The sequence below is a fragment of the Haemorhous mexicanus genome, chromosome 4 (genome assembly GCF_027477595.1).
Source record: "Haemorhous mexicanus isolate bHaeMex1 chromosome 4, bHaeMex1.pri, whole genome shotgun sequence".
Taxonomy (NCBI): Eukaryota; Metazoa; Chordata; class Aves; order Passeriformes; family Fringillidae; genus Haemorhous; species Haemorhous mexicanus.
The window spans coordinates 12,249,516-12,274,875 of NC_082344.1; the positions used below are offsets into that span (position 1 = coordinate 12,249,516).

The following is a 25,360-nucleotide window of genomic DNA, read 5'->3' on the forward strand; positions in this document are numbered from 1 at the left end:
ATAAGGTAATGCACTCCCTCCTATATCTAAATACAATCAACAGAATCAGAATTTTCATTTCATTAAAAAATGACAGTTGCCCTCTGTTATTTTACAGCTGTCTTTCAGCAACTAAGAGCTAACTAAAAATTTTCTTCTTATGGAAGGTTTTTCTTTTAAGGCCAAGTATGGAGTGGCAATTGTTAAATAGCATAATAGAGGTAAGATTTCACAGTTCATTTTTGCATCATTTATTTTAAGGACACTTACATAAACAATTACCAGCTTCTAAAAAGCTAAAGTAAAATGAGCTATTTAGTGAACTATTTAAATCCAATTTTTGAGAAGGACAACACTTCTGCTAAGCCTCTGAGACTGAAAAAATAAAAACAGGAAACAAATTCCTTGTACTATAGCCTGAGCAATACAAGAAATAGAGAGATCTCAATTTTGTTCTAACTACTGATTATTGTCATTAAAACAGACGTTCTTTACAGCCTTGACCAAACAACTATGTTCTATAGTCAGACATAATCACAGACTCACTCATGATTGTGTGTGCTCTTACTTTCGTGACCATGGATTTGCAAACAAACACCTCTTCTGTAGAAATTCCCTTTGCACACACAAATGTGGTTTTTTGCACTACAACATTTCTTTTCCCGTGTTTGCACATCAGCTTTGGAATACCATCTTCACAACTGGAATTTGAAAAGAATCAAATCTATCAGAATTCTAAATGATCTAAGATGAACTTGCTGATGGCAGCAGATGAATAGTAATGCCTACTGGTATCAGCTGACAGGACACTAATTACCAGCTACAGGAGATGATTGCTTGGTGAGAGATCTATTCAGTGAGTTAGGATTTTGAAAAATGATAAAACAGGTCTGATCTGTGAAAAGATACACAGTATGAAAATACAGCATACATTCTCAAGATGATTATCATGACAGAGATCTGTCTAATTAGGAAGGAACTATTTTAATGCGAAGATATGAAAGAGCCCAGCTGGGAGAGGAATTTAGAGGAAGACACAGAAACATGACTGTTAAGCTGACAGCAAGTGCAGTCTAAGCATGTTCCAATGACAGCTTCTAAAAAAAATTCATCTCAGCATTTAATCAATAGTGGTTTCAGAACAAGCACAGCCTTACAGATAATCTAGCTAGTCATATTAGTGGGAGGGACTCCATAAAAATACATAAAATATGCCTTTGCAGAGTAACTGCAGTTGGTCAACTGAGCTAGAGAGTTATTCAGAAGATGGGCAACATGAAAAATACCACTGTGAGGACAAATGGGAGTCCCATTTGTCCACTCTGTTAGAAACCACACTTTAGTGGCACTGGCACTGCCATTCAGGTTGGAAGCTCCAATCATTGTGACAGCAAGTTTCAAACCATCCTGGGCAAGAGATTAACCTTCAGAGTGGCCACCTGGGCAGAAACCTTTCTGAAAGCTCTTACTGTAATTAAATGGTTTATGTCTAAATCAGCGGATGACATGGTGAAATGGGCATCTGCTGGAAAGCAAACCTAGAGGCAACCACACAGTATGTTCACTGAGTAACTCTGAACTTCTTGGATCTGCAAGGAGCAGCTTTCTTATATATTGAAAAGGGTTTCAGAGGATTTCTGCTGAAAGTTCTTTTGGACACAGTGCTACCTAACAGCAAATCAAAATGTGCTTCTGTTGCTACCACAAGCTACTGAAGTGCATGTTGCCTAATGCATCCATGGCCAAAAAAAGAATAATTGGAGAATAATTTTACATCTGGAGAATAGTAAAAACAAAGCCATATATTGAGGGTCCATTGAAATCTAAAAACCCCACAACCTCCATGAATGAATATATCTGTGAAATCCCACTACAGCATGGCAAAAATTCTCATGACAGCTGGGGTAGGCAAAAGCTATCGTTGTTAGAACATCCAGAACTGTAGAGATTCTTCAAGGGATGAACTGAGTCTGGAGCAAAAAAAAGTTGCAGTAAATAGTCAAGGAAAAAATCATCAAAGCTTCAGAGGAACATAAGAACTAAACAATAAAGGGAGGAAGGGGAAGCAACAAAGAAAGCAAGTTCAAATTGCAAAAGGCAGATTCAGAGGCACTGCAGGAACTGGAGTGATCACTCTGTGAAAATACAAACAAAACCAAAACACCCTCAAGACACATTTTCCAGCTTGTACATGTCAAGTTGTAGAACATGGGGAATCCAAATCAGAATTTTTACAAAATCTTTCCAGTTGTGACCAACACTGAAAGCCCCAATTCAGCATTTATTATAAAAGGACAGGCAAATGGATTGAGATACACACACACCTAAGTACTCTGCTGAATGAGGGCTGGAAAAATATGGGGAAGGAATGCAAAATGTGGACTTGTTCCCTCCTATTCTGATAACAGATATGCCATAATAAGAACACAAAGAAGAAAAGTAAATGCCATAAATGGGCATTGTTGTCCACACACTATCCTATCAGATCAGTATTATTACCATACATCTTAGTTTAGGAAGAATTCAGAGAATTAATTCTGATATGCCACAGTTATGTCCTTCTGTTAATTTGAAGGTCTAGTTCTGATGCTAACAGCTGTAGGAGACACCCATGGAGATAGCTAGCAGAGAGGCTGAAGGGGAAAGGAAAGTCATCACTCCAGGCATAGGCCCCATCTCAGCCTTTGATCTGTCACACTGCTCTCAAGAGAATAACTGAGGGAGGCAGGGGAGTGGAGAGGATACAATGAGAAGGAAAGACACTAGGAAAAATCTCAGAGAGATGATTCTGGAGAATCCTTGAAGCTTTCACTAGAAATATACATTAAGAAACTTAAATTTCTTTAGTCATTCTTAAACTGAGTAGCCCACTGCTTCTCAGTAATAACTGCCTCATTTCAAATGAATAGCCTGAATTCACAGAGAAACAAGGAAAAAATCCCCTACCACTGAAATCAAACGCCCAGCTTTGGTAATGAGGAAGCGGTCAGGGGATTTTTTTTTTTTTTTTTTTTCTCCAAGGCAATTCCTGTATAGATATCAGCCATTTATAAGAATTCCAGTGTGAACATGATCACTTTGAATTTTTTGAGCCAGAAGACAGACTGAAGCTACTGAAAACTATCATTCATCCTCCTCTGTATGAGAAACTGAAAATTGTTCTGCAATCCTTGGCATAACCAATCAAGTTCAACATTCAAATAGGAACAATTTTACAAATTCTTAAATTACAGGGAACTAGGAATAAAGGGTAATTTACCATAGTGGTAATTTTTTGTAAGTTCCATCTTCAAGAAAAGAAATGCAATATTTTCTTCCCTGGGCCAATGTGCTGACTGACAACAGTGTTGTTTCATTGAAACTGCTAGACTTTACAACCTACAAATAAACCTTTACATGACATACCTTTGCAAACCTGTATTGAAAGTTCATCACTGAGGTTGTAGCCTTGCAATGAGTTTAAAATCACCAAAATCAAAGCACTTGTGCAATCTTTGCACAATCCACAGCGCGATGAAGTCTTCAAATACATCGTGACACACTGTTTTTCCACAGGATGTTTGTTTCATTCTGTACAAAGAATCGTCAGTGTTCACCAGTGAGGAGCATATTTAACACTTTTTTTCCCCCTTTTAGATCCTCATATCACCTCATGGGTTTTTATTAATTTAAACCCTGTTCACAGACATTCGTCTCCTAAGAATGGCTACCACTCCTGCTCCAGTATTTCACTTGTACCAACAAACTGATTTTCACAATTCATGGCAAGTGAGAAGACAATGCTCTTACATTGGAGAGTAGAGACTGAGAACAAGGAAATAAAGCTTAAGAGGTTTTGCTAAAATGCCCCAATTGAGCTGATTTTTTATAAAGGCTTACACAACTCAGAGCACACTATGTTTTATTAGAGCAGCCCACATCAACTTCAGTTGACTCTGTAGGTGCTTAACATTTATGCCAGGCAGAACCCTGTTGTCAAATCAGGTACCTGGAGAATGGAGAATGCAATTAATGATCATTTGCAAGAAGCAGAGTTTGCTTGAACTGAGTAGCATCATGTAAGAAGGATCAAACATTTAATCTCAAACACATACAGTTCAGTGAATTACAGAACTACAGTGAATTACAAAACCAGAATTAGACCTTCCAGGAAATAAAAAACTACATGCTGGTTTTCAGTGATATTTTAAAAGAAATCTTTTTGTTCCACTTTTTCTGTAGACACACCTTTCAAATTGGTTTTGCTGCAGCTAACTCAAAACATATTGTGTTTAGAAAGTTTACCTGAAGCCAGAAGATGCTAAAGAGATAAGACATTAGAATAACAAGAAAAATTGTAAAAGGATACAGAAATAATCCCTGACCATGCTCAGTCGTGTTAACCAAACTAAAAAACAAGTAACTGTGAGCTACATTAAAAACCAAGTCTGTGTTCAGGCTATTTCCAGAGTCATGGAAGTTACTGGAAAACATTCTTCAGAAGTCTAGGACGCCTCCAGTCTTAGCTCAGGCTTGCAGCTAAGGGTTTGCAGAAAACAACAGCTGACTAGATTCCAGTTAGACAGGGAAAAATCCTTCTCATAGTATGAATAGTGAGATTTACATAGATTAATTATGAGGCCATTGAGTCTCCATCATTGAAACCTTTAGGAACTGGTAAGACAAATTTGTCACTAAGGACACCAATGTAATTGATTTTGCCATGGAACAAAGCGGTGGATTAGGATCTTAAAGTTCCTTCTGGTCCTTAATTCTCATAGCATTACATTTACTTAGGGAGCTTGAAAGCCATAAATATATTTAAGCTGTTAATAATTTCATTTATTTAATTCTGACTTTGGTGTACAATGAGAAGATTATATATGAACTTACTGGTTAAGACCACAGGTTCATCTAGCACAGTGCTCCATCTCCCACAGTAGCCATGGGAGTGGACACTCAGGAAAAACAGAACAGTGTAAGGACATACTGCCTCCCAGCCTTCAAACATTTTCAAGTCAGATTATGTGATTTATCTAGTTAGTGGACTCTGCAGCATCTCTTCCAAAGTTTTTTTCCAGTCTCTCCTTGTCTCTTTACAAATTCCTTGACCCAGAAAGTCATTTGAGGAGTACCACCACAGGTCCCACATAGGCTGTCTGAAGAACTATTTCCTCTGGTTTGTTTTGAATGCAGATTTTACTGTCATCCAATATCCTTCATGCTTGAATTAGAAGAGCCAGGAAAAAGTCAATCCCTCTCTACTTTTCTCCAGACCTCTCAGCTCTGCAAACTCCTTCTTACCTTCCCACTCTGTCGTGTATTTCCAAATAAGATTAATGGATATTCAATGGATGGGTTCTTGCATGTTATAATGGCAATCACAGTATACCTCTGACCATCCTTGGTCATCTTCGAATAATTTCAGTTCTGGAGTATCCTGTCCCAGATAAATGGACCAGAACCCTGGATTTTTGCAGTAGCATATGGACTTGAACAGACTTGAACAAAACAAACCTTTCTGGTCTATTCTCTATTTATTTTGTAATCATTCCCAACTTTTTTTTTTCTTGAATTACTACTGCTAAGTGATATTTTCATGGAACTGTCTATCATAATGCAAAGGTGTTGTTCCTGAAGATCTTTGGGTCAGCTTAGAAATTATCCAAGATGTGAAGATAGGATTATTCTTCCCCAAATGTACCACTCTACAATTATCTATACTGAATTGCACCTTGCTTTTTGTACAGTTAATCTTTCTGTAGGCTACGCAGTCTTCCTCATCCTAACTGCTTTGCATAACCTTCTATAGGCAGCAAAGCCTTGTCACCTTGCTGATAACCTCCCTTCTTCAGGACATTTGAGAATATATGGAATAGTATGGAATTCTGTCTGTGCTCTCCCTCCTGTGCAAGAACTGACCATTTTCTTCCACCCAGTGATGATCTATCTATGTTCCCATATTTTAAATCATATTCTAATCCATTTCAGCATCTTCCTTCTTATGCCAGTGACAGTTTTGTGTTGCTTGATTTTCCTAAAACACGTCAATTAAAAAATTCTGTCAGATGTCTTTTAAAAACCTGAGTTGACTCTATCAGTCAGATGATCCTCATTTATATATCTCTGACCCTTTTAGAAGAACTCTGAGAGCTTTATTAATTCTCACTGATAAGATAATATTTTTTCAGGTAGATACTAATTCTCTCTCTTACAATATCTAGTCATTCACCTGGAACAGGTGTCAGTTTTAAGTTGCTGGATACCCTTGAACCTTTTCTAATGATGGACATCACGTTTGACACCTGATTTTCATGTACTGAGGAACAGTGAAAAGATATGTTACATGCTGCTTTTAGTAGATATTTCATCCTTGAGTTTTCTTAGAATTAATGGGTAAATTCTTCAGATCCTGGAGATCCATCTGCTTTCACCTGCCTTTTGTACCCTTACACTTCCAAGTATTTCAGTTTTAGAGACAATCTCTGCCAGGTTCCCTGAATACCCCAAAAGGACTCTGGAAGGATAATTTCCCTGATTTCTTCGTGTTGGGTTTGTGTGGCCAGGTTTTGGTAGAAGGGGAGGGCTACAGTGGTGGCTTCTGTGACAAGTTGCCAGAAGGTTCCCCTATGTCTGATGGAGTCAATGCCAAGCAGCTCCAAGATGGACCCATCGCTGGCCAAGGCTGAGCTGATCAGTGATGGTGGTAATGCCTATGGGCTCATGTATTTAGGAAAGTGAAACCACCAGCCCTGCACAACTGCAGCCACAGAGAGGAGTGAAAGTATGTGACAGAAAAAAACTCTGCAAACACCAAGGTCAGTGCAGAAGGACAGGGAGGAGTTTTGCCCATGGTGGTAATGGGTGAGTGATCTCTCCCTATCCTTAACTCATGAGCCTTTTGTTATATTTTCTCTCCCCTGGCCAGATGAGGAGTGCTGTGATAGAGCAGCCTTGGTGGGCACCTGGAATCCTGTCAAGGTTATCAAACCCATCTTCCACAGTGAACAAAGGATATAAATTGTTCATCTTCTCTCCAGTGATTTTGCCCTCCCTGAGAGTTCAGTTTATACTCTTGTCATTTTCAGACTCACTGACAATTTCTTCCTTCCTGATGGATTGAAAAAAGAATATTGACCAATTTTTTATTCTCAGTAGTTAGGTCTCAGACTCATAATAGTTATAGGAGTATATCTATCAGTATTTATGATACTTTGGTTTGTTTGTTTTTGTTTTTTTTTCATTTGCATATGTCTTTAGCTTTTGGAAGAACACCTTCTTTATTTTTCTTTGCTGTTTGTCCATGATTGCTTATTTGTTCTTCAGGTGTGCTGCCTATTGGGTCTCCTTCTGTAGTCTACATCTTTATGGATTTAATTGTCTTGTGTGGATTCTTTGCCAGTTCTTGGTAAACTTTCTCATTTTCCCATCGTCCCCCGTGTTGAAATGAACACAACAGTAGTGAGCATTTTGACCTCTATTGTCCCCAAAGATATGGAATCCAAGGGTGTTAGGTCATTCTAAAGAGCAATCTTAATGTTCAGCAAGCTATATATGTATATATGCATATATATGCTTATATATGTGTGTATGTATTCGTTATACGTAATTGTGTGAATTTGATATATATATATATATAAAATAGGGCAGTAGTGGCTGGTAAACTGACAAACAACTGCAAAAGGACTTCTGGTTTTCCTGGATGTAACCAGACATAATTGAGTGTTCATGTGTATCTGTTCTGATTCCTGAGTTTGCCTGAAATATACAATGATAATAATTAGCATCTATTAGCATGTGGTTCTCAGACCTTCCTGAGTGTCATCATTCCTCTCTGCAGAGCATTTATGAGCCACAGAACAGAGAAGTGGCAAAAGACAGTACCTGTGATTCTTCATTTCACTCTGCTACCTATACTGGTACCTCTTTTATTTATTAGGATCCCAAAACTACTGGGGGCATTGCTTTCTAATTGCTATTATAATTACAGTTGATTTTATGTAGAAAGCATGCCCAGATGAGGGGTTTACACCCTAATTTCCAGTCCTTCTTTCACCTGTTTATAACAAATATTTGTGTTGTATCAATGTTACATAGAATGATTTTCATGCAACAGATATTTCAAGGTGACTTGTTTTTTAAGCATGTTTAGTATTTGATAGCTCATCAAGGCATTCTGATTGAATAAGGCGATACAGACACAACATTCACTTTGTTGGGCCTTTGAGCTCATCAATGTTCCCATGACTCGTGGGACATGTTCTAGAGAAATCTAGCACTACCTTCTAAAACCACTAAAGCACTATCTTTGCAGAAATACATAGTCCATAAACAATACCCCATAAAACAGGAAATAAATAATAGCATTTTTAACTTTTCCAGGGTATAGCATTAATACCTTTATGTATAGATTTGGGTTTACCTTTATGTATAGATTTGAGTTTTGTTTAATTCTTGTCCTTGAGATGTACAGTCATTCATTTTCCACTTCACCTGACTCCCATTTCTCCTATTAATCTAAGTTACTCATCCAGTTTTTTAGCTATGTTTTGATACCAAGGCAAGTTCTGTGTCACATATCATCTCAAGCTGGAATATTCAGCAGCTACTCCCTTAACCCCATTTTACCCGTATTGTCCCAAGTTCAGCTTGGCACTCAGCCAGCTGAGAAAAAATAAAATGTTTCTTTGGTGGGGTTTCCTTGGTGTTTAATGGCATACTACTTCAATTTCTATGTCAGTGTCACACCATTGGGTGGAGGTACAGATTAGGGAGCTTTATGTGCATAAGGACACTTCATGATCCAACAAAACTAACCAAGTTACATATTGTATTTATAAAAGCATCTAACTTAGTGCAGATACAAAAAAAAAAAAAAAAAAGAACAACCAAGAAGACACCTCAAGATTATAGAGTATCATTCCATAAAGTGCAAAGAGACTGAATTGGCAGAGTTAATTATTATTCAGCTGTCAATGTCATTTTGTTAACAAGTGAAGAGTCCAGTAGAATGCATATTAGCTCTATAGGCCTATATTTTGCACATCATAATTTTATAGAAGTGACACTAACAAGCCAAAAACTGGATACAAGGTTTCTCCATTTTTCTCTCTTATGACTCAGAGAGCTGTCACCTCTCCCACATTGGGAGTACAGTAATTACATTGGAATTTCACCTCCAAGACATAGTAACAGTAGAATTTTGGTACTCTACCAATATTTAAAATTCCCTCAGAGTCCTTGCTAATGTATTGATTCTTTGGTGTGCTGAATCAGCACAGAACTGAAAACCAATCTCTCCTCTTAATCACTGACAGAAAGCAGTGCCTTCGCAAGGGCAGAGTCAACAAAAAGCAGGATTAGAGTAGACTAAGAGTAGCTGTATCAAGTCCTATGGCATTATTTTAAAATTATCTAAAATCAATAACCTTTCACTTCTGGAGCATGAGGTCCAATTCTGCACTTAGCCATGAGTTCAGCAATCTTGGGTCAGGCTCCACAGAACCATTCATATGATTCCCATGACTGGCAGATTTTACTGTAGAGAAAGCACAAAAATGAATCAGAAAATGAAAGTGAGGTTTTGTCAGGTTGAAAAATCAAACAGCAATAAAGTGGAATGTCAGAGTCACAGAACAGCAAATTCAGATCTGAAGGTCTGGACCTTCATTCAACCCTTGAATTGAGAGAATGAAGAGTGGAATAGAAGGTGGGATCTACTGTAAGCACAATATAGCAGCCACCATGGCATCAAAGGAGCACTCGTGGAAATGGCTGTGACTGGGAAGTTTGCACACCCATGGACTGCTGCTGAACTCTACTTCTGCACCAGAAGAGCTCTCAGGACTTCCACTGAGTATAGCAGGCAGTTCTGGATCTCAAACAGGCCCTGCAGTTTGCCAAGGCCACCAGCATTGCCCCACCTGTTGCCATGAATTCCAGGGTGCTACCTGGAATCAAAAAGTAATCATTCTGTTCCCATGACAGTGAAGAAGAGTGCAAGTCCTTCTTTTTCATGAGGGAACTCAACCTGAACAATTAAAAATACAAGTGAAAACCTAAAAATACACATGAAAGTGAAAAAACTAGAAAAGGATTAAAATGAGAGTGAGAGAAAAGTGAAGAATGGCAACCCCTCCTCTGTCAATCCTGTTCTCAGTTGCTTTGGGTGACTAACAGGAACCTCCCATACAAAATTAATCCAGGTGACACTCACTGAACTACCTCAGTAAGGCTAGTGAAGAGTCTTTTGACTCTGTACATACAAATGCTTTGTGATTAGTTTTTCTCCTTATATATAATTCTTATTTTCTTTGACAAATACTAAACTTGTATTGCTAGAATTCTTTGAAAGCAACCACACAATGATGCACTGTCATTTCAAGGTTTAAATGGGACTGACACTTTCATCTGGTGACACAAATCAAGACACATGCCTGATGCAGATGGTTTTCATATACACCTTCAAGAAGGAACTGCATCCATACATTTGGTTAAGCAACATCTGCCTTAAAAGGATACAGATTCTAACTTGGAGCCCTGTGCATTACTGTGGTGTAAATACTGTAAAACTCACCTATACTTTTCAGTCACTGCTTTGTCTAAAAATTAAGAGCCAAAGTGAAAAAGATAGAGAAACACAAGAGATTGATTGGCTTAATAGAAATATAAGCTGCAACTATTTCTGTATGATTTAACTGGTTTACTTTACTAAAACAAGACACTCAGAAAGTGATGTCCAAAGCACCCATCACCTTTGCAGCTCTTCGGACTGTGTTTAACACTCCTCAGTCATCCTGTTGTGTGGGGAATCCTCCAAAAGAAACTCTAGAAAATCTAGAGCAAGGAAACTGCTGCTGTTTTCATCCAAATATTTGGATAGAACTGAAAAAAATCCAAATGTGATAACCTGTCGGTTTCACAGCATAATTCTACCTGTTGTCTACCAATTTTACAGTACAACCACCTTCCTCCTGGCACAATCTAATTTTTCAATTGTAGAAAATTTTTACTCATTGTTTTCCTTCCTCTTGGGTGTGTCCAAGACTTTAGAGTCAGGCTGGTGTTAGCGTATTTTTTCCGCTCTAGATTCTTGGACAATGTGGTCTTCTCTTGGGAAGAGACAGTGTCACTACCACCGGGAAGGAAATGCCCTGTCACACTCCTAGGTTGTAAAATAAAGACAGTCTTTCAGTTCACCTCTCACTTTCTCAATACCACTTCAGGAAATATAATTTTACAAAAAAAAAAAAAAAAAAAGAAAGAAAAATTAAACAAAGAAGAATGGCAGCAAACCTAATTTAACCATCCTCTGACTAAATACACAAGGCACATTAGAACCTAACACACTATAGTCTTATTTAAAAATGGGTGGCTGAAAGGTTGCTGCAGGATTTAGAAGAAGAAAACAGATTGTCTTGGAGGCTGATGCCAAATAATTCATTGCCTGAGTTATCACTCTTCAGTCAAAATGTACAGGAGGAAACTATGTAAGTATTTTAGACATGAACCACCATGGAATTAGGCTGTGTCATATCAGTGATGAAACAGCCAAATTCTCTGACAGTGGTGAGTTATTCCTTTTATCACTGGCAGAACTGCCTAAAGAATCATCAAGGCTACAGGTGTGGAAAACATGAGGCCTCTCCAAATTTAAGTGATAAAAATACCAAGTGTTTTATTACTTTACTTTAATCTTTATCATTTATGTTCAGAAAAAAAAGAACTCCAAAATGTCATCTATAGTTAGGCAACAATGGGATTAATTTAAGCTCAGTATTTAATTCCTGTAAGGAAGCTTTCTTCTAGACCATGATCTTTGCCATTCCTATCTTGGTCTGCCCCCAGTCTCTCTCATAACTAAAGACATATCTTTCAGCCCTGACAAAGCTAGTATAAAGTACTGGAAATTTTATTACAAGTTGTAATTCAGTCACTTTGGAGGTGATTTTCTTTCTCTAGTAATGAACTAGTAGAGGAAGCTGGTAATTTTTTTGTTGCACTTTAACACTACTAGAGAGGTCACATACTGTGAGAGAATAGGTGTTGAGAAATATTTCTCTACCTGTCCTGATTGCCTTTAAAAATCCTAAAGAATGTGAAGGTATATTCATTCTCTTGTGTAATTTTAAATATTTGCTTTAAAAACCTAGCATGATCTCAAGAAAAGCAAGTTTTGTGGGCCTGATTTCAATTTGAGCAGAGCTTCAGTTAATAATGTAGCACACATAAACCCTCTTTTAAAAGTCCATAATATTACACTGAAGACAGAATTGCTAAAGAACTTTGTTAATTTTTCTCCCTATTAAATCAGTGTTACAGACTTCCAGCAAATGTCTTTAACAGACATTGTTAATAAAAGAAGTATTGTATAAAATAAGTTCAGACCATTTCATCAGTATTATCTTCTCCCACCATTAAGAGCAGAATTTCTCTGGTATCTTCAAATTATTTCATTAATGCCTAATGCAAAGAAACGGTAACTCATCTCCAACCCCTATAAACCTCTGTCAGCATCCATACTGTTCCCATATTAAAAAACTGTGACTGCTTCAATTTACTCCCTATTTGTGCAGGTTTAAAAGCTGCTCTTAAGAATGTGTTCTACTAGAAATTTTACTCCATGGGCATCTTAATTTCAAGCTGAGAAAAAAATCCATCTCCTTTTTAAGCTCTTGGGTGCCAAAGAGGCTTTGTAGTGTCAGGTGTTTTTCTGAGCAATCTATCAGCTAATAAATGTACCTTTGAATGCTTAACTGTCTGGGAAATGTTATTAAATATAATAAGTTTTTCAAAGCAAAAGTCCCACCAAAGGTGATGTCTCTGGGTCAAACAGTCTATAATACTACATGCCTGAGATAAGTACCTAATTCCTGCCATAAAATAAGCTGTGTTGCTCTGATGTGAAGGTGCAGTTCTTGGTCTCCAACAATTAGGCTATTTATTCACCTAAGTAAACAGGGTTTATGAGCTACAGATCCCTATTTCCCTCCCATCTGTGCAGGTAACCTGATGATATATAAAGTGCAAGAGTTTTCCTAGGTCTTGACCAAATCTTATCGTTATGTTGGTATCAGCTTTCTCCCTCCAGAGCCTGATTTCGACAGAAACCTAATGCCTAGCAAGATGGGAATAGCAGCAAGTTCTTGGTTTGGGTAAGTAGGAGCCAGGATCTAGGAAAACCTTAAGAAACATCTGGAGACACAATGGGCTTTGTAGCTGAGATTCTCGGAGTAATTCTGCTGAAAGCTGTGAGGTTACTCTTTTAACCTCATATACATATGTAAAAAATATGTATATTTAGTCTGGATAAATTAAAGTAGACTTTGGTTCATTAGAGGTACATAATACTCTTTCTGACATGTGTGAAGTGACAGAAAGAAAGAAGCAATGGCATAAGTTTGGTTAAACCCACCTCTCCATCACAGACCTCTAAGTTCTCAATAAGAAACCTTTAAGGCTTTCAAACAGGAAAGTTCACCTGACAAGTCTGTCCAAAGCATCCCAGTTTTAATATCCTCTACTATACTCTGTTAGTAAAGCATAACAACCTTGAGTTATCCTCCAGACTCAAGCTTAGCAGTACTTGCCTAGAAATATGTAGGATCCACATTCAGCACAGAAATGTGCTGATGTGATTAGGCATCCCATAATTAATCAACACTTTGTGATGTAAGATAACTCACCTGGATGACCTCAAGAAGTTTTTCACATCTGAGAAACAGAGTAAAAGACAAAATCTCAAACATATGCAAGTTACAGTTCTGCTGTACCCCTAAATAGAAGCTCACACAGCAGGTAGCCTTGCCCACCTTTTCTCAATGCACCTTGGCTGCTTCATCTGTTAAAAACATAAATCACAGTTGCCTGGAGAGGCCAAAATTTAGAAGGATGCCACCACACACCAGGGAGTTGGTGAATGATTCTAACATCTGAGAATAGCGCCGAGTAAGCTGCCGCTTTTCTGTCATGAGTGGGATAATATTTTCCCCCTCTAGGTACACACATTTCATAGCAATATATTCTGTTGCTATTTAGGATTCACTGGCCACTTCCATTACAAATGTTCTGACCCTTATAACCAGAGCTTTTGTTACAACGTCCACTGCCAGACAAAATTCGCCTCATTCTGGGTTTCATTGCAAAACCAGCACTATGAGCCACCTTCGCTGAAACTTTTGCAATTCTTTTGGCAAACTTGAGGTGATGTAAAAACAACAGAGAGCTTAAGGCCTAGTGTCAGCAAAAAAATCTCAAATACAAATTGATTTGGCTGTTTAAAAATCAAAAAATGATGAATCCTCTGTATTCAAAGAAGAAACAGCATTGAGTGGAGGGTTTGATCCAATGATAGAAAGCAAAGCAAATGATTGTGTGAACCCCAGTGAGAACCAAAATAGCAGCATTTTATGCTGCTCTATTTATAACTCCAGAATTTTAAATGGTAAGACCAAAAATAGTCATTGCAATATGTTAGCTCAATGTAATTTTTCTTTCCAAAAGAGGTAAATTAGCCTATTTTTTTTTCTTTCGTAGAGAGTAGAAAAATAAATAACAAATATTTTTCCAGAGAGTTTTAGAGAGTGTTTTGTTTCTGAAGTTTTAATCTTTTGTGGCCAGAGCTCCTGGCATCTGAATGTGATCTTTCCTTCATCTGATTTCATTTAGGATCTACATCTATCAAGGGACTTTCGGAAATAAGTAATGGTTTAACAAGGCAGCTAGTTTAAGTGGGGGATAATTAGGCTTTACCCCTCCCCTTCATTCTGTGCCACCGTTTTTTACTCTCTCCATCTCCAGTGTACCCTTAAAAGCAGTGGATCTGCAGCCAAGCATTGCGCACTGCCCGCAGCCAGCTTCCTCTGAAGCTGCAGTGTGTAATTACAACCAGCTGCTAAGGGTTGCTGAGAGCAGGGCAAGCAGCACCTCCATGCCCAGAACTAAGCCCAGCTTTGGGAGCCCCCAGGATTTGGGAACCCACAGGCTTTGCTACATGGACACCCACAAGGACGTTCTCACTCTATGGTAGTAGAAGTTAGAGAGGGAACAACATTCCAAGGTAGCAATGGCATAAGTTTGGTTAAACCCACCTCCCCATCACAGACCTCTATACGCTTAATTCACGACTACATGTTCCTCAATAAGAAACCTTTAAGGCTTTCAAACATGAAAGTTCACCTTCACAGATACTACAAGGACTGGGTATTTCAGCCTCCCTCTCTCTTTTCTCCTTCCCCTAAATCCATCTGTTTGAAGGGAGGAAGGCCTCCTTGCCCAGATCCGGCTGCTGCTGCAAGTGACCCACTCCTGAGCTGCTCTCTCCCTGGCTGCCCGCCGGCTCCGCACACCGCACAGCGCTGTGTTGGGGGCCAAGCATCCCAAAGGGACAGAAACTGCAGATCAGAAACTGTTTGAATGGTAGGAGCTGGCTCCTACTGTGAACTTCACTGGCACTGCAGGATTTTTATTTTCTAAAAAGCAAAAGCCTAGCTGCTGATCATCAAAATTCATGATAAACCTAAATGGTGGCCTGAGGTGTGTGAGCCTCAGGGACAAAAGCAAAGTGCTGAAATAGCAGGGGAGGCTGTGTGGGCACAGATACACACCTGGACTGGCTACTTCTTTGTTCTGCCTTTTCAATTCAATTTCTGATAACCTCTGAAACTTAATTCCCTATTAGTATTCATGAAGATGAATGCAAATTTCCATTTGTCCACCTTCAAGGATGAACCTCAAAATTCTAATCTTGACCTGTTGGAAGGAGCAAGCTCGTCTGACTTCTGCATTGTAAGGAATTTGTGATTACCAGTGACTTAGCTATAGGATTTGCTAAAGGAAATTTCTTAGGCTTCCAACTATGAAAAGACTTAAATGAACAAAAATGTTTAGGGTTTCCTAAACCTTATGATGTAAGTTACAAAGCAGTAACAATAGATTGTGTGAACTCAGAGGATGCTGTCATGTAATTACCACTGTTAGTGCCAGATATGTCCTTTCCCAACAGAATAACAGAGTAGTTGAGGTTAGGAGTTAGTTCTAGAGATTGTCTGCTCCAAGTCTCCTGCTCCAAGCCACCAGCTCAGAGGTGTGCTGACTTTTGTGATAGTTTTTTTGATAATTTTTGACTATCACCAAAGATGGAGACTCCACAACCGTTCTAGGCAACCTGTGCCACAGCTTGGTAATTAGAGACAATCTTTTATTTCCATCTGTACATATTTGAAAAATAATGACTATAATGACAGCATTTTAACAATTTCCTTCAGAAAAAACCTGCAATTTCAGGCATGCTAACCATGAAAAAGTCACTCCTATAAAAGTTACTCTCAAGAAAATGAACTTAAGGTGGAAGTGCAATAAATAGTGCAAAAATCCTTATTAGCCTACAGACCAAAGTAGAAGAGGTGTAAGACTGTAAAGACACAGGCCAGTCATGGATAGCTGCTCTGATTAAAGGACAAAGCATTAGGAAAGAACAAGCATGTTAGAGACATCAATACTAAAGAGTGACTGGAATTACTTAGAATGCTTCAAGGTACTAAATCTTCAGCAAAAGGAATGTACTTAAGAAAGGAGAAATTTAGGTCAAATAGCAGGAAAAGATTCCTAATGGTAAAGTACAGAAAGTTGTGGAGTATTTGCCTGAAGTAAGAGGCATGGCATATCCCTAAGGACTTTTAAAACTACACTGGAAAAAACACTGAAGTGGTTGGTACACACTAATCCTACAGCAGGAAGGAGAAAGGCTGGATAACTGGGCTTTTCCATCTCTACTTTCTGTGATTCAATGGTAATTCCACTAGCCAGTTCCAGTTTCAAATACAAAAATCCAACATCAACTGTAAGCAACCCCCATTAAAAGCAAATGTTATAGAAGAACTTATCCCTTCACTCCAGCACAGAATGCAGTGCTCTTCAGAAATCAAAACAGATCCCATGTTTTAACTTAGTTTTATTCAACTATGCCTACATTATGATGAAAATATTAAATCTGTGAACACTCATCGTGTTTGTACTTAGAGCAGGGTTCAGATGTGTTCAACCTGGGTACTCACTGTGAAATTTCAAATTTTGAATGGAAATGATACAGATACTGTTTAATTGAGGTGGATTCTGCAGGCAGTTATAATGTTGCTCAGCATGAGGAAGAGGGATAGATCTGAAATTCTGTGAACTTTCAAAGGTAGGCTTGCACCTTTCTTATTTTCTGCCTTTTTTTTAAAGCTGTTGCTGGATGAATAAAGGAAAAAAAGAAGTCAGTATATTTTACATAGAGTCGTCTAAAATCTTACTCTTTTCACTTAAAATAACCACTGTGCTGTCTTGATCTCAGGTTTGGAAAGAGATGCAGCTATCTGCATTCCAAAATCCACAAAGGCCCATGCTGTTCTTGGAAAGCCCTTGTTCTATCCCAGTTGATCACAGGTGATTAGCAAGGATTGGGGCAGCCGTCCTGCTAAACTTCATGGAATAGATGAATTATATCCACAGTACTAAAAGCAAGTAAGCATTGTAGGTCTGATGATAAAAAATATGCACAGAGTGCCTTGGCACTACTATTTCATTTTGTATGTGCTTTTGAAGAGATTTGTCCTGACAGTTTCATCCTGGCTTGTTCAATCCATGGAGCTGTTTGAACCTGGATTAATTTCAAATGAAGCTAAACTGGAAGACGTGTTCCAGCCATTACTGGACATTCAGTCCACTGCTCCAGCCAGAGCCAGCACAAAGTGAAGTATCCTGAAAAGCACATAGTACGGTCATGAAGCACCAGCAAGACTCACTGTACAGACCCACTCCCACCGCATCCCACTGCTGCCTAACACAGATACAGCCCTACTGCCTCTGACAACCCTCTTCCCAAAACTGATGGCCTGACTAACAAGACTGTTAGGAAATTAACGGAGAACCTGAAGCAACACCGCGGACAAGTCTGGCTCATCAGCGACTCCTTAATTCTGATCTCCTTCCTGAATCCAGCCTTTTTGATTATTCGAGCCCTTGCACTAAGTGAAGTGTAAATCCTGCGGGACGGCTGTGCCCTCCAAAGCACGGAGCAGGAGCACTGAGGCTCCGGCCTTTCCACCCTCCGCACAGCACTCAAAGCACGGAGCAGGAGCACTGAGGCCTTTCACCCTCCGATCCTTTCCCGATCCGCTCCCGCTCCACCACGGCTCGCTGCGCTCCGCGCTGCCGCTGCAAAGGCGCTGGCTGCCCAAAGGGAGCGCACGGCGGGGCGGGACGAGCCTAGGAAGGCCGTCCCTGGCTGGCCCTGGCGGGCCGGGCAGCGCTCCCGCCGTCTGCCAGCAGCGGGCATGCCCGTCCCGCTCCCGGCGCGGCCCAGCCCGGGATGCCCTTTAACCAGCGGCGCAGCGCCGAGCCCGGGCTCCAGGGAAACAAGCCCCGAAGAGCACACGCCGGAAGCCGCAGGGAAGCTGCGGAGCGGAGCTTCCCGGAGCAGGGCGCGCTCGTCCGACCCACACGCCGTGCGGCAGGCCGGGGGGCTGTCCCCCAGGAACGGGAGCCGCCGCCGCCCCGAGCCCCTCCCGCCGTTCTCCGGGCGCTGCGCCCGCGGGCCCCGCTGCAGGAGCGCCACCTGGGGGCCGGCGGCGGCACCGCGGCTGAGGCGCGACTTCCCGGAGGGAATGCCGGCACCAACGGGCGCGGAGAGGGCAGGTCCAGCATGAGCGGCCGTAGCGATGTCCCTGAATTCAGGGATTCAGCAAGGATTCAGGAATTCAGCAACCTAATACAGTGCATATTAATGAGAGCATTCGCTTTCATTTGAATAAAACTTCATATAGAACGTTTTGACGAGAACGAGGGAAAACTATGAAGATAAATGGAAAATAAAGGAAAATACAACACCTCTTTATCACCTGCCAGATTCTGCAGATAATTATTTTCTCTTTTTTTTTTTTTTGCAGTCAACCCAGCCCGGGAAAATAGCAGTCAAACACACAATGCTGCCAAAGGTGATCCTGTCACTGACAGCACTCAAGACACAGAAGGAGATCAAAATGCCTTGGCTTCCAGAGCCTTGCAAAAGTTACAAGGGACAGGGCTGCTCTTTGCACAGGTATCTACACCGTGGTGAATGTTCTGCTATGAGAACAAGTGAATACAGTCCAACTAGATCAAATATTTCACCACCCTTGGATGGTGACAGACATCCCAGAATGATCAACATGGTGTAGGCAAGAAAAAACTTACATTTGAAGAATGTACAGTAGAGATATTTCATGGTGATGGCTGCAGTAATGATGGCTTGGGTGGGCTCTGTGCTTTACGTTCCTGTGAGCTCTATCTATCCAGTCTGGAAAGGATGAAGGCAGCCTGATTCTAAAACTGCAAACCAAATGTCTTGTGACAACTGCAAGGCAGGCACACAAAGGCCAGAGTGGTAGGAAAGCCTTTCCATAGAAAAATAGGTCTCCAGCTCAGGACAAGCAATGTGACTCAGCAAAGTCACTCTTGGGGGTGAAAAGGCAAACATCTTTGGTGTGCAACAGGAAATTGCTCTGTGAGGCAAGTGAAGTAACCCTTCTGCTGTATTCATCACTAATAATGCATCAGGCTTGAGTGCAGCACCTTGGTTTGGGTGCATGTTAAGAATGCCGTTAACTAGAAAGAGCAGCAGGGAGCAAAAAGAGTGATCAGAGGGTTAGAAAATACAGCCTACAATGAAAGATCAAAAGAACTGCAACAGTTTTATCTCCAGATGGCAAGACTGAGGAGGAGTAAGGCCACCACTTTCAAAGCAAAGAAGTAATTTGTTCGGCCTGCCCATTGTGAACAAGGATTAATAGGTTTAAATTGCAGCAAACTTCTCTAGTGATAAGCACAGGGAGAAATTGAAACATATTGCCTGGAGAGGTTGTGACATATTTGTCACTAGAGAACAAATTAAACAAACATATTTTGAGACTCATATTAAAAAGAAATCAGAACTCTTACTGGGGATTACAAAAAATATGTATTTTAATTATATTATGAGAGGAAAAGACCTTTTTGACTTGAAACACAGTAAGAATTTTACAAAGGGGAACAGTATTTCCATTTTTGAACTAGCTCACGGAATGAATGAATTGAAAAACCATAAGTGTTTCTGTATCTCAGGCCCCTGTCAATGAAATGGAGGTAGCAATACACAATTTATGATACTGTGAGTCTGTAATGCATTATTGCAACTTTGTGGATGCTGGGAAAGGACATATGCAAAATATCTCCCAACACTCTCAGTTTTATCATACTTGCACTGCTTTAAATGCTGCAGTTTGTTTTCCTTTCTTCTCTAAGAGTTCACAGTACACTGGGATCTCTCCTAGTAACTGAGGTACACCTCCTCCCAAAGAGGAACAAACCAGAGCTCATGTGGTTTACTAGAACACAGCAGCTGAGAAATACCTCTAGATTAAAAACCCACAAACCCTAACCAATAAATTTCATACTACTACAAGTTTCTATTATTGTGTAAATTGCATCAGAAGAAATTTCTTATTCAGGAGCAGTGATCCTTTCCTCTCACTTAGGCATGTTAGAACATCCACTGAACAAAATCTACTTCCCAAAAACAAGTAGTGAACATGTACAGCCAACACTGACAGTGACTGTTTAAAAGGCCTATCAAACCAAAGCAGAGCTGAAGTACCTCATTACTACTTCCCCTCCAAAATGCAACAATGGCACTTGATTCACTAGAACTTCAAAATATTCTTTGTTGTTAATAAATTTTATATTTAAGAAAAACAATTCAGGTGAATATGGCATACTGTATAATCCAAACAGATAACTGCAGATCCACTAAAAACATTGATCCCAAACTAAAACCATTTTTAGCAGCCTTGTTCAGAAAATTCTTTCTAATCATCTTATCACAAACGCTTTTTTTTGCAGTTTGCTGACGTGACATCCCAAATAAACCTTGCCTCTTCTTGCTGCACTAGTATCCTGCTCTCCTGTCAGCTTGGCAGCCATTTCTCCAAGAAATTTGCAGAACCCAACTTCAGAACCAGTGCTGCAGCTGTGACAGTGTAGTGGCAGTGTTCAGGATGGAAACACTGCATGAGGAAAGCAATAGTGACAGTGCTGGAGATGGAAATACAGCTGTGGCACACATCAGTGCAAGGCCTGTCAAAAAACATTGGAAAGTTCCTCTTGATCCTCAGCAGAAACTTCACCTTCACTCCTGTTGTTTGCTCCATAGAACAGCATTTTCACATCCAGATCTGACATCCATTTTTCCTGAGCATCTGTATAAATTTATCACTTACTAAAGTGACTGGGATTATTTATATACACCACGTTCCTCATGTATGCACCTATATTTAAATATTTAAGAACACAATCCTGGAAAAGTAATTGGAGAGGTAATTTCCTTTTTGCATACCAGCTGCTGAGATGATTAAGTCACTACTTATACAGTACTTTTTAAGTTCTCCAGCTCTCCAGAGACCTCTTTCATTTGGCATTGTTTGTAGAAGGGCAAAATACCTAATTCCCTTCTAGCTTTACTTAAATTTGCAGTCAACTTATCTTAAAAAAATGTATTATTCTTACAAAGACAACATATCAAAACTTCTGCTATGTTCCACTGCTCCTTTTTTTTCCTGCACTGCTTTTAAATTGATTACTTGTCCTTTATTACAACTCTAGATGTGGCCCTTAGGGACGTGGCTTAGTGGTGAACTTGGCAGTGCTGGGTTAATTGTTGGACTTGATGATCTTAGAGGTCTTTTCCAACCAAAATGATTCTATGGAGGCAAGTATAACAAGGTACATTTAAAAGCATATTTAAAATATTTTAATAACTCTAGTTCAACATAGGAGTTGTTTTACTTTGCTTTATATCAATATATTTAAAGATGCTGGGAGAATTTTGGCACAGATGCAACAAACAGATCAAATCAAATGCTTCTAGCACACAGCACGTCAAGCAAAGTCAGACACATTTACCCTCACTTGTGCTTATCAAAAGCCTTCTCTGCAAGATGTATCATGTGGCTTTTGCTATTAAAAAAAAATCTCAATGATAAGCAGAAATTGAGAGAGATGATCAAATATATCATTAGTGGAGCTGCTCAGAAGTTAGTATTATACATTATTTTTAACCTTTGCTTTCTGCAAGTCTCTAAGATTTCAAGTGGAAGCAGTGTCACTGCCATCTGTACTTGGGGAAATGTTTCAACCTTTTTCAATACCTTTCAGTGGGAAAATTTGTAAGAGTCAAGAGTCAGTTCTCAGTTAGGAAATACAGTTTATTGAATCAGCTACAGAAGGGTCAAAAGTAAGGAACGAATCCCTGCAGTTCTGAAAAAAGACCTCATCTGGGGACAGAGTCAAGCTAAAAACCAGAATAGGGAAGGAAGCAGATGAATTCTCCTGACAAGTAGTGTAGGAATATGCATCAAGGAGGGAAGCTAAAGATGATGAAGAAGGAACTGATTCATTGAGGTACCACAGTCAATGAAGTTGACCTGCAAACCCGGGGGCAGTTGAGTTTAGGTGTGATGGATACCTGAATATCTAGGAGAGCTAATCTGATGTATGAGGACCAAGAAGTGACAGAAGAAAAGGGAAGAACCAAAATTTTACAAAATGTATAAATAAAGGAAATGGAATTAAGAAGAGAGAAAAGTCTGAGTAACTGTCCCTGTAACTCTTACACCACTGTCCCTGTAACCCTCCCACCACTGTCACTGTAACCTGTAGTTTCCAGGTTACAGACTTCTGTTTTGTTGCACAGACTTGTTTCCATTTAGCACCATCCTTGCTAGACATTGAGACAGATCATTATGGAAAAAAAAATAACAAACCCAAACCAAGAGAATACAATGATATTCAAACTGTACATCACAAAGCAAAATACAAAAAGGAGAAAATTTAATAGGTTAAATATAAGGTGTTAATTATGACAACCCACAATTTTAAATACTTGACTTTGCAATCACAATAATGTTATTACATATTAGTTGTGTGTGGACAGAGTATAGACAGAAACATAAATTATTCTTTTAAATGAGTGTCTATAGAAACACTATGAGCAATATATGCTTTCAAAATATTTAAACAATAAATTAATAGTCTTAGATCTTTATATTTTATTATGGGAAAAATACTTTTATTTTGGAGAATAGAATGTTGGATTTATTAATGCTAACTATTTAATAAATACTCACCATTCTCAAAGATGAAAATTATTCCAAAGCAATGGATTGTTTTATTTGTCAGCTACACATATTAGAGCAAGAAGAGCCTCATTGAAACAGATTCTTAATCTGCATTAAATTGAAAAGTTGTCAGTCATGCTAAAGACAGGGCTATTGATATCAGAGTATGAAACAGAGGTTCAAATCCTCTTGTCCAAAACTTGTTCACAGGAGAAGGTATTTGGTTCAATCAGTGAAAGAGGAAGATGACTAGAAGCACAAGAATGTAATGACACAAGCACACTTAAAAGCATTTTGAGTGAGACTGTGGATTTTCAGTCAAGATACACACGTATCAACCTTGATTCAACTGAATTCCTCCTCTAAAAATGCCCTCTATGCTTATGATGCTACAAACATTCAGATCCAATGAAGTTAAACAGAACTGATGGAAGCTGCAGGACACCCAATGAACTGGCAGAAGTGATTGTTCCAACAGACCAATATGCCATAATTCAAGACTAACACCATCTACTTGCTATAGCTTTAATCGTGGTATGAGACACTATTTATAGTACAATATGAATAGCTTCTATTCAAATTTGGGTACAGTTTTTTTGATGGAATGGGCTTGAACAGCTACAGAGGAGCTACTGAACAGTCCATCCAGCCTGAACTGTTTGTAGGTCAGGAACTTCCTTGAGCTAAAGGTAGAGATTAAATAGGTCTCAGTCTTTTGTGCTTTGAAAATGTGTCCACTAACCTTGCTGACAGACTTTCTGAAGAATACAGCATGAAAATGCAAAATAAATTGTGCACAGTTTCATGCCAAGTTTCAGGATTAGCTGTGATGCAGAACAGATGAATTTTTGAAGCAGGATTAGATAAATTACTTAATTAAGCAAGTTCAGATTCCTTAGGAAAGATACTGGGGTTAAAGCAGAGTGAAGAATTCTGCAATAGCAGAAATAGACATGCACAGTGTCAAGTCAGTACTAGAATTAGCAGAAAAGGTGAAAAAACAGGGTTTTTCTCTCTCAGAAAAAATCCATCCAGATTTAGGAAATTATGATTAATTTTAGCAAATGACAGAAATAACTTTGGATAGAAAGCAGATTTTTAAAATCTACTCTTTCCCTTCTGAGAAGCTAAAGGCATCCAATGGAAATAAAACTGCTATAATGCCCCCCCACACACACACCATATTAGATATTTTAGATGAGACAAGGAAGTTTTTAGGATGCGCAATTCTGTAATGTCTGTGCAAAACCAGATGAGAATTATAGTTCCTCCTCAGTATATCAAGGCAGTAAGATTTGACACTTGTGATGGCTACCTTGTATTTCAGAGCACTTTTACTTCAGAGCTGCTCTGTTGGGAGCCTTGCGAGTGGGGGTTATCACTGCATACAGAATCTGCCCAACGCACATGTAAATGCACTTCCAATGTAGGCTTAGCCAGCAGATACCTGTGTTTCATGCATAAGTACCGTGGACTAAGTTTGGAGGAAGAAATTTAAAATGGAATAGGGAATAGAATAATGAAAGGGAAAAGGGCCTAATTTTGGAACACAGCTAAAGATTAGGTTAGGTAGCTCATAAGAGAACACTGAAAGGAAGTAAATATGTGATAAATAAGAACTAGAAAGTAATTTTTTTTGAGAACACCAGTTGTTTTGTATAAGAAATGTATTACAAAAACTGCAAGACAAATTCTATTTTAACTTACAGCAACATATAATCATGCATATGTGCAGCTTCCCTGGAAACCTCTCTGCAGGTAATTTTCTCCAGAGAAGTTAGCACACAAAATTTCTGCTGCTTTTAGCTGCTGAAAATTTGGAGCACAGAATATTATTCTCTTAGTGATGAAATAATTCTATAGGAATCCCATTGTTATTGAATCTATATTTCAGTTTGTATTTTAGCTGAAGTTAAAGACACTACATTATTCTAAGTTAAAGAACAGCACTGCTCCAGACATTTCAAGCCCTACTACTGTGTGGTTTGGTTCCATGAGGCAGATGCCACTGGACCCAAAGAATGGATGGATGCTTTTGAACTGGGAGACATGTAGTAGTTTTATTATTTAATTAGCAGAGCTCCATGAATACACTTGGCTGTCTATAAATGCCCATGCGCTGTCACACCTCAGGGCTCCAAACTGTTGATATTAGAAAGAGGGGATATAATTTATTTTATTCTCATAACCTGGAATGTAGGTAATTTAGAGAATGGACCATATGAGGAATTTCA

The 25,360-nt window shown here is 39.2% G+C and overlaps 1 long non-coding RNA gene across 1 annotated transcript in view; it reads right to left on the minus strand.

Annotated features, from left to right (window-relative positions):
- Positions 1-214: 214 nt before the first annotated feature.
- Positions 215-25,360, minus strand: part of LOC132326094 (uncharacterized) — a 51,124-nt gene continuing 25,978 nt past the window's right edge. The window contains exons 3-4 of the long non-coding RNA XR_009486129.1: positions 9,387-9,496; positions 215-7,069 (exon numbers count right to left, since the gene is read on the minus strand). This is a non-coding gene — a long non-coding RNA (uncharacterized LOC132326094). The remainder of the gene's footprint in view (positions 7,070-9,386; positions 9,497-25,360) is intronic.